At 44.2% G+C, this 15,716-nt stretch overlaps 2 protein-coding genes across 2 annotated transcripts in view; both read right to left on the bottom strand.

Annotated features, from left to right (window-relative positions):
- Positions 1-15,716, bottom strand: part of LOC134844256 (DNA polymerase delta catalytic subunit-like) — a 471,945-nt gene that overhangs the window by 101,017 nt on the left and 355,212 nt on the right. The window lies entirely within an intron of this gene.
- LOC134844317 (large ribosomal subunit protein eL32-like) overlaps positions 1-15,716 on the bottom strand; it is a 386,626-nt gene that overhangs the window by 15,702 nt on the left and 355,208 nt on the right. The gene's annotated exons all lie outside the window — the stretch shown is intronic.

Below are 15,716 nucleotides of genomic sequence, written 5' to 3'. Positions count from 1 at the left end.
AGAGCAGTACAACGTTTTAAGGATGAAATTGTTACTTTAACTCACTCGCTAACTCACACCACTTGCGATACAACACAAACATTAAAAGACGAAAAAATGAAAACATTTGAAAAAAACTAGGTCATATAAAATTTCAATCTAAGTCCCGATAGAAGTTCAATCCAGGCAAACATGCCAGACAATTGAATTTTGAAACAGCAACAACGGAACAAAATGTACCAAAAGAAACAAAGCCAACAACCTTTCAACACACGCAAGTTGAGCCGAAAAAAAATATGAGTTTATAAGAAAAAGTGAAGTCTCACCTTAAACAACAATGGACAACACTTGCATCTACAATAAGAGTTGTTTACAGCACAAAAAAAATCATTGATGTGGCAACTAAGCCTTTAAGCTGACACCACGTGAACCGAAAAAAATATTCGAAGAAACAAAAAAAAACGAAATTTCACAGCACTGGCACTTGCATGTAAATTGATAGTTGCTTACAGCAAAAAATTCAGTGATGCGGCAACTAAGCCGACAATCTTCGAGCAGGCACCAACTGAACCGAAAAAGGTTTTATGAAAAAATTAAAAATCTTTCAAGCCCCCTGAAACTAAACTAAAAAACACTTGCAACAACGAGAAATTTTTCTACATCACAAGCAGAAACCGTTGTAATTTCAGCGAACAAACGAAAAACAAACAATACATTTTTCTCGATTTCTTCGATACTGAGAAAACAAGGCCGGCCACGACTCGAACGCAAAACTTACGGGTTAAAAGGCAATTGATTTACTTCCAGGTCGAAGGGGAGCAACCAAAAAGATGTTAAGAGAAAAAAGTGAAAAGAAGTAAGCTGCATAGACAGCAAATGATTTCTTTAAACTAGCAGAAGTAGTAATAAGAATAGGCTTCAGAGCGATTGGTCTCACGAATTTCCTCCTTTTCAGTCCTAAACTTATCTGTTTGTTGTATATACTTCCATGTCCACATCTGCACAAGTTTCCATGTGCATTTGTTGACTTGGTTGTACATTTTCTTGAAAAAGTTCTGTGATAAGTTGGTCAAAGTTGCTTTGTTCGGTCTAAGACTGAACGTTGGGCAGGCGCTAATTAGAGAGTCGTAGAGATATTTCACTCACCGAAACTGTTTCAGTTTTTGAACTCTTTCGAATTGTTCCATATTCGATCTGCTAGGGGCCCATGCTTAGGTTGCGTAGGTTATTATGGGTCTAGGACAACAAGCTGAAGGGACTTGAAGCCGAAATTTAAACTTTACAGGCACCTCAAAACACAATTTTATCATCTGTAAAACGTTGCTTTTCCAAGTTTTTTGGCAAGTTTACTCCATAATAAGCGTTTTTCATGACAATGCACCATTTGTGATTGGCATCCGTTAATAACATCAGCCGGTTTTTGAAATTCATAAATTATAAGCATGAAAAATGCCTTCAACCATGTTTTACTTTCCAACTTTCCCAAACATCCTTTAAAGGCTTAAATTTTATGAAAACGCCGATAACTAGTAAAGAAAGATCATGAATTTCAGAAAATCTTCAAAATCTTCAAATTAATCATATTTCACGACTTTATAAAAACTATTCGGCTTGAAGTCCCTAATTTTAAAATTCAGCTTGAAGTCTCGTCGGCTTGATGTCCGGCACCCGGTTATTATGGGTACTACAAAACCACTAAGCGTTTAGTTTGGTGGCAACAGGCCTGCGTATGATTTGCAAAAATGGTACTGCTATGATAGAGTGGTCACTTGAAAATAACCAGGTCCCTTGACACCAAGAGCTCCTTAAATCGTTTAATAATTATGATTACGCCATTCAGAAAGATGTCGTAGTATATTTTCAAACAAATTTCATGTTTTGTTACCTCTTAAAATCTCCCCCTTACCATTTTAGGGTTGAAATGTCAAAAAAAAACGCCAATAGTGAGTTTTGATGACAAATAAGTCAACCCAATTATATGGTTGTTAAACCCTAAAATAAAGTAAAGCGAGCAAATTTCAATATATAAACAATAGTGGTTACAATTTCCAATCTGAAAAGTTTCTGGCTGAACATATTTTGCATACATTATACACAAATTAGTTTTCAAACTTATAACATGCGAAATGCATGCGGGACCTGTTTATCATAGTTGCTTTTTCGAGGGACCACTCTATCATACTAGTACCGAAAAAATTGCACTAAAGGCTTCATATGTCGAACGAGTGCAATTTTCGTTCCATGTGAGCCTGCTAAGTACATTGAGTCCCAAGTCACGCTTGAGTTTACTGAGGCCCGTTTTTTATTGGGTAGGGTTGCTTTTAGATCACCTTTGATGCTTAAAAGCGTTGATTTTGCGATGTTTGGTTGCATTTTGTGCACCTATAACCACTTTTCAATTTTCAGTTGCAGTTTCAAGTGTTGTTAACAAAAAAAAACAAGACTATATTCCAGTTTGATAACGCCTGCTAACCGCAAGCTTATACAATATCGTATGGCAGAAAAAGAAATCCCACAATCCAAACACAGACTGCCTCATCATTTGCCGCCCTCTTACAGGGCAAAAATTCTACTAATTTTATTCGGCTGTAAAGTTTCCTCGGCTGAAAAATTTCCTTTAGGAGTAACCTCGTTTCATTCTGCAGCCTAGCTGAATATATGATAAAACTTTTCAAATCTTACAAAAATAATTAGAAAAAGTCATTTAGTATATTAAAGAAAAAACCTTTAATTGCCAAAGGTATAAGAAAAATTTGTTGCAAGAGTCAAAAGTATCTTATTTAACAGTGGTTACGGCGAGGAGTCTTTATTACATATTCCTAGACAGGAGGAACAGTCATTTAACAGTTTAATTGCCAGGAAAGATCTCGATGTTGATCCAAAGATGAAAGAAAAAAATAGAACAACTGCAAAAGTTTCAAACATTTGCCACAATTAACTTGCCACCAACCAGAAACAAATTCCAAAAGACAGCAAATCAAAATAGCAGAAAACTTCCTGGAAATTATGAATTTTTTGACACAAACTTAGGCATATGAGAACATTTAAACTTCCAGCAGTTTAAATCGATTTCAAGTGAAACCGAGAAAAATTGGTCGCTCTCATATCAAGTGAAACCAAGAATTGGTCGCTCTCATAGGAACCGACAAAAAAACTAGTCTTATATGAAAATTTTTTTCGAAGGTAGACTCAGTATCTTCCATTCAACCAGAATGCGGTCTTTTTTTATTTGAAGAAAACATGAGCAAGCGATCAGATGAATTCAGCAATTACTGATGTTATCTGAAAAAAATCTAATCTTTAGGGTGGAAACTTTGAAGGAAAAAAGTTCCGATTTTTGGAGTGGTTGACGAAAAAAATCTGGTTTTCGCGGCAACTGAAAAACGCGAAAAACAGAACAATTATTTTTTTTGCGTGTCAGAATAACACGACAACAACTGGGAGAGCGACTGTAATCAAGAAGAACAACTGATCGCTTTTAGAAGGAAAGAAGCCTTTGTGCCATTCTGCCAGATGGCACAGCGCAACCTTCCGGCGACACGAAAAAAAAACGAATAAAGGCCTTAGGAACGAAAAAGTATTGCGAAGGAGGGTAGGAATATTCTAGAATTTTTATTTTTAAAATTTCGATTGAAGAGTGAATATTTCTGAGAAATAGAAAAAAAGACGGCCATTTTGACGAAAAAGGACGAAAAAACAGAACCACGACAAATATTGTGAAAACGGTCGCACAAGAGACGAAAAACACGAAGCCTCTTATCGTGGCAACAACACACGATAAGACTATTAGCAGTGGAAATTGGTGGAGAAGGAAGCTTCAGTGGGGAAGGAATATTGAATATTCCACGGAACCCTCCCGTGCCACAAATTGGGAGAGATAAGAACGTTATCTCAGGAAGATTACGGGAGCGGAGGCTTGGTCCCCCAGAGACTGTTTTATGTGAAGGGACTATATAAAACTAACTTTGTAGCTACTTGGATGTCGTAGAAGTCTGAAATAACACCGGTATTATTTGATATTTTAGAATATGAGTAGCTAGAAAGAGGAAAGGGTCAATCCATCTCCAATGGATTTAATATAGAACTGTCACACAAAAACATGTTAAAATAGGTTGTTCGAGCCGTGTTTTTAATAGGTTGTTCGAGCCGTGTTGTTCGAGCCGTCTGAGGATCCGAGAATCAGCTATGTGGTTGTGTTCGCATGTAAACGAAAGCTGATCAAAAGTCGTTTGACTGATGGCCTAAAAACATCAACTTTTTACTTAGCCCTAAACAGACCAGAAAATCAACTGGCAAGGTTGAGACGGTCAAAAACGAGTAGGATTAAGGTAACTGACGCCTGCCAGTCGTTAATAGGTACTTTTTCTACGCTCCGTCGCTGTGTAGTATTTGGGCGAATGTTAAATAGACTTTTTTATGGCGCTCTTGGGTGGGCCTGTCAAAGGCATAAGACCATCATGATCAGCAAGCGTTTCAGCGACGAACCCTCCGCTCCGGGCGTATGCCCAAGTTAGAGGCCTTAATGACCGTTATTGTACTAGGGGGAAGGTGCGTACCCTCCGTCTAGTACTATTTAGCTTTTTAACTTAGTTAACACCGAAAATTCCGGGGGCCGGAGGGTTAGGTGGGAAGTCATGAGCCCGCTTGTCCCAAGGTCCCGGGACCAAAAACAATTAAAGAGAAAGCGTAAAACCAAACAAAAACAGTGTATAACCAAGAAAAAGCCAAAAAATAAATTTATTTGAAAACAAAAAAGTACAAAAAACAGTAAAAAATCCAAAAAAGACCAAAAACAGTAAAAAACATAAAGTGACAGTTTATATGTTGTTTCCGGACGAGATGTGATCTGACCTTCCTATTTGTTGTTGTTTCAGATTGATCTATATCATTTCTGATAGAAAGATTGTGCGTTTTGGTGAAGGGTTGGATACCCTCCCTTGAGTGTAATTTGAGTATTTAAGCACGTTAATGGTGATTTTGCCGGTGACCGGAGGGTAGAGTGGCAAGCTGACCGACGTGTTCCACACTCAACAAGGACATCAAGGACAACATCCACAACGACTGTTGGGTATCGTTGAAACAATTTTGGTATCGTTCGGGTACTATTTCACCAAAACTTAAGTGGTGGGGGGTACGATTGGCGCGGTCCGATTGTACCCTCCATCGATTACAAATTTCCGAGTTAAGGGTCTTAATTCGGGTATTTTGGTGCAAAGGAGGGTATAGTACTATTCATTAACGACTACTAATAGGTTATTACCCTTATTATATTTTACTTATCTCCTAATTGGACCCAAGAAATACCCAAATTTTGTCGAAAATTATCGATTTTCGACCAAACTGCAGACCCCCAAATTTTTGGATATCCGAGTTTTTCCGAACAGCAAAAAGCTTTTATATAGGGAGTAGCTACGTAGTTCGATCCCCTAACTAAAGAAACCGCGTGAGAGAATACTCAGTAGAAGTTGGAAAAAACCAAAATTTTTCGATCAAAATTTCGACAATTTTCTGAATTTTGTCAATCTGTTTTGGGGATTGAGTTTTTGAGTTTTTAGAGTTAGAGCAATAAAATTTTTTGTGTTAGGAGCGTGCTAGCATAACGTGCTCGGTTATTAGAGAAATTCTTGAGTAACCCTCCGATTGGCTCCTTGGATAGAGCTAACGACTTAAGGATTGGAAAAGGAAGGAATCGGAGGGTCCAAATTTGATAGTTATTGGCCAAATTTTTGTCTCCAAACCAATTTTGATCTGGTTTTTTTTTCACTATTCCAGTGCCGTACAGGGCTACTACGCTCGTTTCAATTATTTTCAGGCACTTTCAATAGGAATTGCGGAAAAAGTTTCTAAGAACCTATATAGGTGGTGAAAAAAGGCCGTTTGGACAAACACGTTTTTGGCAATTTCTCAAAGACTAGCCAACCGATCGGGATAATTTTGGTACCATAAGTCGACGTTTTGGATCAGTTTTCCGGACCGCAACCGTTTTTGGGTTGATAATCTCGGAAAAGAAAATTTTTTTAGAATTTGTTGGTTCGGAGGGTCCAAATTACAGGTAACCCTCCGAGCGGCAGAAAATTTTATCAAAACACCTTTTTATCCTACTGGGAAGGTTGACCGTGTCAGCCAACCTAGTTTTAAGTCAGGTGGGCCGCTTTTGGAGACTTTATCGCGGTAACATAACCTTTTTTCTTGATTTTTGGGGAACCCTCCGAGGTAACCCTCCGGAGTCAGCTAAACCCCTTAGCAACCCTTCTTAGTGGAAAACTTCCACGAGATCATCCAAAGAAGTTAAAACAGCCCCCCATAGAAAATTTAGCTTGTTTTGACGCTTCGTGAAGTTAATTGAAGGCCCTTCTAAGTGAGGTTCAGAAATTTGAAAATTTTGGATGTACCCTCCGAAGTAACCCTCCGGAGCATATTAAGCATCTTATTGACCCTCCTTGATAAATTTAAGAGACCCTCCGAAGTAACTTGGGTGATTAAGGTACCCTCCGAAGTAACCCTCCGAGGTAGGCTAAGTGTCTTAACAACCCTCCGAAGTAACCAACCGGAGTGACTTAAACATCTTAGCAACCCTCATTGTTAGAAACTTGAGGAAACCTTCTGTGGCAATTTGGGAGACGGGAAATATCCATTTAATAAAGATCATATTAGGACATTAGGCGTGCTTATTAGGATCATAGGAGCCCATTTTGACCCGGAAATTCGTGATCAACTTTGGATTCTAGATCGGGTGTATCAGAAGCACCCGAACAAAATTTTTTTTGATTGTGATTTTGGTTGTGTGGTTGCCTTGAGCTACTTAATAGGAAAGTTCGGGCAATCCGGGAACAAATAAAGGAAGACCTTGTTGAGTGTATTAGGCAAATACACACTCACTTGAGAAGAAAATTTGTTCCCTACTCTCGTGCACTTGGAGCAGTCCGGGTGTGGGAGAGCTTTTTCTTAGACTATAGAAATTTTCGATCAGAGGTTGCCTTGAGCTACTTAGTAGGACAGCTCGGGCAATCGCAGGGCACCTAAAAGAAGACCTCGGTGGGTGTATTAGGCAAATACACACCCACTTGAGAAGACTGTGTCCTGGGCTTTGTTCTTTCGGATCGTTCCGATTGAGGGAAGTCTTTTTCTTTAAGACTAGATTTTATTGATCTGTTTCTGAACTATCACTGTTTTTTATCAAAGATTGTTTGACTTTAACAGAGCAGTGACTTAATAAATTGTGTGGCGATAAATTGATACTGACGAAAAGTCGCTGTCACCTGTAGGATATTCTTATCTGATTATCCATTGTGTTTTGTGTGTTGATTATATCTTGTGAAAATTTTGTGATACTGTTATACTATACAACAGGGTTGAGTTAGCATTATATCAATACTGAGCAGGCCCTGTCTGTGTAACTCTAGCTGAGTCACTAAGATTGTTATTGAGAAACTTAAGAGACACTCTTGATACTTACGAGATCGAAGAGGCAGCGTTAAGTAATTTAACTTGAACTTGTTTGCGGTACGTGTGCATCGCCATTAAAATATACAAATATTGTTTTTTGTCACAAAGCATGCAGCGCAGGGACTCGTTAGGATCGACTACTAAGATTCCCAGGCTGAGCAAGGGCAGCACGCGAAAATGTAAAACTAGGCGTAGCCAGTCCTCGTTTAGCAGCGCCTCCGACGTATTTGCCGAAACCGAATCGACTAAAGGTCAACCTGATCTTTCAGTGAGCGAAATGAAACTAAGGAGCAAGAAAAACCTCGATGGCGATCAAGGGCGGAGCGCCGAGGCCGGAACCGCGAGCGAAACGCTTGTGGACTCCTTTGACGAGGGAGAACAGACGCTCATTCGACCCGACTTTGAGCCAAGCGAGGACCTCGAGCAGGAGGAAGTTGAGAGGACGGAGGAGACATCGGAGCGTTCCGAGGTCGAGCCGCGAGAGGAAGTGTTATTCAAGGGAATGTCCAAATCGGAGACCAAGAGTCATAGGTGGAGGAGAGAAAATTCACATTCGGCTAATACCCACTCATCTCTGGCCAAGCAGAGCAACAACGCGATGATGTCGAGTATAAGCCCGGGTGAAGAACAACCGGGTTCGAAGGCCAAGAAGAGCTGGAAGTCTTTGTACGTTGAGCGCATGGCGCCACTACGAACTGAAGGTTTATCTTACAGTTATGACTACCCGGAGATAACCCATCCGGATGTGAACTTCACACCGTGCCCAAGGAACGACATGAGCAGGAAGGCGTCGTCCGCCTCGCCGACCAGACCCATGTCAGATGGGATAACGATGGGAGCGTCATCAACGTTCGACAGATTGATGACGTCGATGAGCAAGCAAAAAGGCGGTGCGTCATCAAGCACCAGGCTGCAGCCGCAGTTGACCTCATCTTCTTTGGGACTAACCCCGTCATTTGGGGCCACTGGCGACATAAGTGACATATTCGCTGGCGTGATGAATGGTCTGGATGAACTGAGACGGGACATGACTAAGAGAATAGATCAAGTTGATGAGAGAGCTCACCAAGGTCGAGAGAATCTGAGAGATGAACTAACGCACGTGACGTCGCAGGCGAGGGTTGATCAGGCTCAGTTGATTCGCAACACCGATCAATGCCTGGCGGAGAGCCTGGCACAGGCAAACAAGGAGTAGTACGAAAGAGAAGCTAGGATGACGAGGGAGATCGAGAGATTGTTGAACGATCATGATAGTACCTACGCCCACACGATGACTAGCCTGGAGAAAAGGTTAGATGCCAAGTCTGACTTAATGATGCGGAAGCTTGACGCGATCCTGAATGGGAGCACTTGGCAGGAGCGTTCCAACCCAAGGGAGCGCTCACGCCATGCGAATGATGGAGATGGTACGGGCAGCAATGCCAGAGCCCAGCAAAGCTCGAGAACGAACTACGAACCTAGAAACAAGGAGCGGCCAAGGGCAGCCCCGTAGAGGCCTGGCTGGACGAACCCAGTCCCGCCGGAGGCAGATGCTACCCCGGAGACAAGGTTGCCAACTGTGCCACAAGTCAGTTCAGTACCAGATCTGACTACAGTCTCACAGGACACAACGATGTATGCCTCGATGTTTGAGCCTCTGAACAGATCTCTCGAAACATTCATCACCAAACTCTCGAAGTCAACCGAGAGAGGAGAGAGGTCAAGAAGGACACTGAAAAAGCCTAAGTCATATAAAGACGAGTCAGACGGCTGCATTGATTCTTGGATAGAGGTGATGAATTTACACTTTGAGGAAGAGAGTCTCTCCAAGAAACAAGAATGCAGCGCGCTAACGAGCAACCTGGAGGGTACTGCACTAAATTGTGTAATGGCGAAAAGAGCCAATGAGAGAGACAGCGCTCGCAAGATATTCGACATCCTGCTGAATCGTTTCGGCTCTGGAGTACAAGGGCACCAGGCTATGGTGAAGTTCGAAAAGAGGCGTCAAAGAGATGACGAATCCATAGACAAATTTTTGGACGACCTTGAATTGCTTAGGAGGAGAAGCAATCCCGATGAGAGAATATCCGAGCGAAACTTGGCAATTGCTTCGAAGTTCATGGACGGAGTAAAGAGTGAGGAGTTGAAGACGATGTTGGCCACACACTTCACCCTTTCACTTGACCAGGTACCCACGCCCGATGATTTGCGTATGAAGTCACGCGAATATTTACTCATAAAACCAAGGGCGCCGAACCGTTACAGCAATTATGGTAACTATAGCGGGACAAACACTGGTACGAATTCCAGTTGGTACAAACCTCGCGATGACATGGATCAGAGTAGGTCGTGTGCGAATTGTGGTTCGATGGACCATCACGTTTCCGCTTGTTCTGCATACAAACAGAACATGAAGGCAATAGGCTACTTTCTCGAGGACGCCGACGCGACCGACGAGGATCACGAAGAGTACGTCAGAGGGCTCATCATGAAATATGGTCCGAGGTGTTTCTTCTGTAATTTGGAGGGACACTTCAAGTCGGATTGTACTCAACTTTGTGATGCAGTGGCGGACGCGAAACATCCCCGCTACGAAGAGGCGCTTTCGGGTGTCAAGGCCAGTCGAGCACGTCTGATGAACGAGGCCGAGTCTCGGAGAAAGGAGACGATACCGAGCACCTTCACGACCATAAAGGTAAAGACACTGCCTGATGAGGTGGTAGCCTCGAACCTGGAGGCAGAGTCGTCTAGCCCACTCAAGGTGGATTATGGCCTGGCGGCAAGGACAGCGCTGCAGAATGTCAAACAGGACCTAGCCACGAAAGAAGTGGAGCAATGGGTGAGGTCGGAGCTGGAGAGCACAGATCTTTGGAAAAGTTTTAATATTCTGGGTAAAACGACGAAAGTAGAAGACAAAGAGGAACCCAGGAAACAGGGACTAAAACTGAACGTTATATCTGGGAGAACTTTCGGCATGACGAAGGAGGGGACAAAAATAATGTCCATTATCTGAGTCGCAGGGCACCAGGTGGTCAAGAAATTGAGTGAACCATCCGAGTTTACACTAGTCCACCTGGACATCTATGCCGACTACCTGAAGGAGAAAGATCCCAAACTGGACTCCAGGGCAGTGCGAGCGCTGCTCACAACAGGAGGTCCGAGGCTGATGGAAGTGGATGGACATTATATCGATGTCCATGGCCCTTACCCGATTCTAATGAATGTGGATGGCATCAATATCTACACAAAAGCTCACATAACTGATGCGAACGATCAGATTGGCCGGATATACATTGGTCAAGAGGAGCTGAACGTTAGACGAATCGGACACAACGCGATGCTCGAACAAGATGCGGTGCACATAGGTTGCGAGGCCAATCTGGCCGCACACGTGCTGGACGTGCAAGGCAGACAACTTTCAGTAAAGGGACTGCTAGACACGGGAGCAGTGGTCAGTGTCATGCCAGTCAAAACTTGGACCGACATGGGTTTCGAAAGGTCGGATCTCATACCGACAAACATCAGGTTGGCAGCTGCCAATCAGGGAGCGATCTATGTGACTGGACGAACCCCGATCATTTCACTGCAGCTCGGAGGAAGACATCTTTGTATGAGCTTCCTAGTAGTGGAGAATTTGGACGAATCCGATCAGTTCATCTTAGGAAGGGATTTCGTGCGCAACTTTGATGTCACGATCGATCTCAATGACGGGTTGATTAGGATCAAGGATCCTGAGAGAAAGTATGAAAAGAGACCCCTAATAAGATCTTTTTTAACCAGGCCAAGGTGCCGACTTTTCTGGATCGAAAAGTTAGATTAAAACCAAACCAAGCCGTAGTAGCGACGTTTAGGATGAGGAACTTGAATGAACTCAGCAATGACAGACAGGTGTGTCTGGTACCAAATCCAAACAGTAAAAGCTCGGCTATTTTAGGAAGAAGCTTTTCACTCACTCAGAGCGGACTGTGTGTGAGTGTGTTATTGAACACAGAAGCAACAACAGTGACAATACAGAGGGGAAAGAAAGTTGGCTATGCTTTGCCTCTGAACACAGACTTTCAGAGTGTCGAGAACTTGAAAAAGTTTGATGTAACTAAATGTCCATTGCATGCGAACCAAGAATGTATAATGGGGAGAGTGAATGATTTGAAATCTTCTAGGAAATTGTTTTCAATGAAGTCGGAAACAGATGATGGGCTGTCTAGTTGTTCCAACTTTCCTGAGAGACCGACAGAAGCAGAGTTAGCAGCGAATAAACCAGTCCTACCTGAGATAGAACATTTGAAGGGTAAAATATCAGACAAGGAACTAGATTCGCTCAGAGCGGTGCTAAATCGGAACGCAGACGTTTTTTCGAAACATAAGGCCGACATAGGTTGCTGTAATTTTGTAGAACACGAGATTGAGATAGAAGAGGGCCCGGTACCTCATAGGGAAGGGGCGAGAAGAATGACCCCAAACAAGTCAGAAGCGTGTAGGAAGGAAATCGAGATGTTAATGGAGTACGACATGATCGAGCCGTCGAAGTCCCCGTGGGCTTGTGGCGTGGTCATGGCGAAAAAGAAAGGGGGACAACTCAGATTTTGTTGTGATTTCCGTTATCTGAACGCAGTGACTATAAAGGACGCATACCCGATTCCCCGCATCGATGAGAGCCTATCCAAGCTGGGAGACGCGAAGTTCTTCACGACGTTGGATTTGGGCTCTGCGTTCTGGCAAGTGCCACTCAGAAAGCAAGATCGAGAGAAAACAGGCTTTGCGTGCGAGCTGGGATTGTTCCAGTGGAAGAGGATGCCGTTCGGATTGTGCAACGCGACGGCCACATTCCAGCGACTGATGGCCCAGGCACTCACGAGCGTCACTAAGAAATACGGGAATCTCATCATGTGTTATGTTGATGATGTCGTGATTGCAACACCAACCTTAGAAGACCACATAGAGAGGTTGGAGGAGGTGTTTTCTTGCATGAAGCAGGCGGGTCTGAAATGTAAACCCTCTAAGTGTGATATCTTCAGAGATTCCATAAAGTATCTGGGCCGCCTGGTGGACAAACATGGAGTGAGATCAGATCCTGAAGCGGTTGAAGCGGTGCTGACCTGGAAGGCACCTAAAACAGATACACAGCTGATGAGTTTTTTGGGATTCGCTTAATATTATCGAGAGTTCATCAAGGGGTATTGTGACAAAATATACCCCATGCAGCGGTTGATGAGAAACAAGGGCAAAAAGTTCACTTGGACTGATGAGGCACAAGTTTCATTTGAGAACATCAAACGTGAACTTTGCGAGGCACCGGTCCTCGGCATGCCAACAGAGAAGGGGATGTTCGTGCTGGACACGGATGCATCAGTGGTTGCGATATCGGGCATACTGCACCAGGAGCAGGAGTGGAACGGGAGGACGGTTCTTTGTCCGATAGCTTACGGGAGTAAAGTCCTGAGTGATACTGAGATGAAGTACGGCGCACCAAAAGCGGAGATGTTTGCGGTGATCACTTTCGTGGAAAAATACAGGGCCTACTTGGGGAGTGCTGCCTTCAAGTTACGTGTGGATAATCGTGCCCTTGCCTGGCTGAAAACCTAATCGATGGACCAAAGTTATATTGGTCGTTGGATCGTGCGCCTGGATGGATACCACATGATCATAGAGCACCAGAACGCAGACAGCCTCAGTAAAAAGACAAAATTTTATGAGCGCCTCGAGGAGAAGCAGGCCAACCAATCAGAAATCAAAGACGGGTTTTCATTTCTGGACAAGGAAACCTACGACAAACTGCCACTTACTAGGTGGTTAGACAAGTCAGGGCATCCTATACCCGGACACCCTGACCTTCCAGTGGAAACGGCCGCGGAGATAAAGCTTTTAGCCAGAGGCGAGCCCGTTCCGTTGGATCTGCTAGTCCGATCCGATTTGGTACAGCAAGAACTTACCAGGCTGGGTATAAACAGCATGGCTCTATTGAACATGACGTTGAACGTGGCGCCGGACGTCATGGGAAAGCTCCGTGACTTGTTGCACAGGGAAGTGGATAGGCGTGATTGTGAGTGGATGGAGACCATGCAGCGGTTGACTGTCACCGAGAGGACAGAGAAGAGGCCGGTGTCCATTCGCAGCCGAAGCGTTGAACGGGATTGCAGGTCGATAGTCAACCAGCTGGTGAGCTCGATGCCGAAGGAGGTCTTGTTGAGAACTTCGTTCACTGAATATGGGACACTGAATCAGACCCAAGCCACTGAGGAAGTCAGGACCAAGTCGAAATCTAGCTTCGCTAGGAGAGTGCATTTCACGGATGCAAAAGAAGAGTACGAGCCGAGCCCAGATTGTTCGTCCGGGGACGAGACAATGTCCGGGGAGTCTGATACATTCGAGCCAGTCAAGGAAGGACGACTTGTCTGAGGAGTCAGACACCTTTGAGCCCGTGCAGGACGACTTGTCCGGGGAGAGGTTGACGAGACCACCTAGGGGCAGAATTTTGTCCGGGCAGTCGGGTTCAAAGCGACCAATGGACAGAGTTTTGTCCGGGGAGTCGAGAAATATCTCAGACAACTTGGAATATGATGTTGGGGAATCAGTCAACTCAAGTGTTGACTCGAGGCCCCAGTCCTGGGACAACACATCTGAAACAACTTCCAATTCCGACGTGTCAGAGATCGCAATCTACTCCTTATTGGTAGACTGGAAGCAGCGCGGGCTGGACCGAGAAACGCATCAGGATCCAGACAGGGACAGATACACCTCAGATGAAAAGGGCACTGTGGTAGATAATGCCGCAGACGAGCTCGAGCTGATAGCAGTTTCGAAACGCCCAACCAGATTGCTGCCACATGGTGCGGTCGTCCGTACCAATCTGGAACCATCTGTGCAGGAAGCGACGCCTTTGAAAAAGATATGGTGTGTCAAGTTGATGGACGATGCTCATGCTCCGGAGATAATGAGTGGGCAAATGAACGTGGTAAAGACGTATTTGAAAGCCAGGTACAGGCTGTCGGATCTCCTAAGGGCTCAACGAAATGATAGAATGACGAGCAGTCTGAAGAGATGGATCGAGAATGGAGGACCAGACAAGGGAGACTTGGAAGAAGACAGCTACAAGATCTTGAAGCAATTCTACCTGAAGTGAAACGACTTGTTGTACCTGAACAAGGACGGAATCGTAGCCTGTAAACGTAAAGAGGAGGACAAGACCCTTTATAAATACAATTCAATAGTGTTACCACAGTTGTACCAGACCGAATTGCTCTTTCGCTAACATGATCAGATGGGCCATCAAGGCGTGGACAAAGTGTACAACAGTATACAGAAACGATTCGAATGGCCGGGATTGAAAAAGGCTTGTGAGAAGTGGATCGCCGCATGCCTGTCATGTCAGCAGGCGAAGGATCCCAGGAAACTAAGGTTCCCCCTACAGTCAATAGAGTCGTCGGGTTTCAACGAAGTGGTGCAAATTGATCATCAGAAAATCTGCATGACAGCAACGGGCTATAATCAGGTGCTGGTAATGATCGACCATTTTACGAAGTATGCGGAGGCAGCACCCTGCATGACAACATCGGCGGTAGAAACATGCGATCGTTTGATAAATGTGTGGATAGCGAGGCATGGCTGCCCCATCACATTCCAATCGGACAATGGCAAAGCATTCGTGGGTGATCTCACGAAGGAGTTAATGAAAAGGTCGCAGGTAGCGCAGGCCCACTCGACCACTTATCACCCGCAAACTAATGGCCTAGTCGAGAGGCAAAATCGCACACTGGTATCCATGCTGAGAGTCTATTGCTCGCATTACATGGATGACTGGGACAAGCACTTGCCGCAAGTGATGGGTGCTTACAACAGCATGGAGCACTCCACCACGGGAATAAGTCCGCACATGATGCTAACGGGTCACGAAAAAGCGCTCCCGTTGACGTTTTCTACCCTGAATATGAGGGGAAGAGGACAGCACCGCAAACGTACGTGCGGGATGTTATTAGAAGACAGCAGGACCTCAATGACTTATGCAGGAGAAACACGCAACAGGCGCAAATTAGACAAAAAAGGAGGTTTGACAAAAGGACAGCCGATGCGAAAGCCTACTCAGTTGGCGACTACGTCTGGGTGTTCCAGGAAGTGGTTCCACCAAAAGGAACCAAGAAATTATTAAAAAAATGGCGTGGTCCTTTTCAGATAACAGAGGTGCACCAAGGAGGTCGCTTTTATCGGTTGAGCACTGGAAGAGCAGCTCATTACGAAAATATCAAAACACACAATGCCTCGTCAGAGGACTGGTGCATCCCATCGGACATGCAAGAGGGAGATTATTTGATAGTGGA

The sequence above is a fragment of the Symsagittifera roscoffensis genome, chromosome 1 (assembly GCF_963678635.1).
Source record: "Symsagittifera roscoffensis chromosome 1, txSymRosc1.1, whole genome shotgun sequence".
Lineage (NCBI taxonomy): Eukaryota > Metazoa > Xenacoelomorpha > Acoela > Convolutidae > Symsagittifera > Symsagittifera roscoffensis.
The sequence above is the reverse complement of the archived record's forward strand: the minus strand, read 5'-3'. Positions and strand labels throughout refer to the sequence as shown.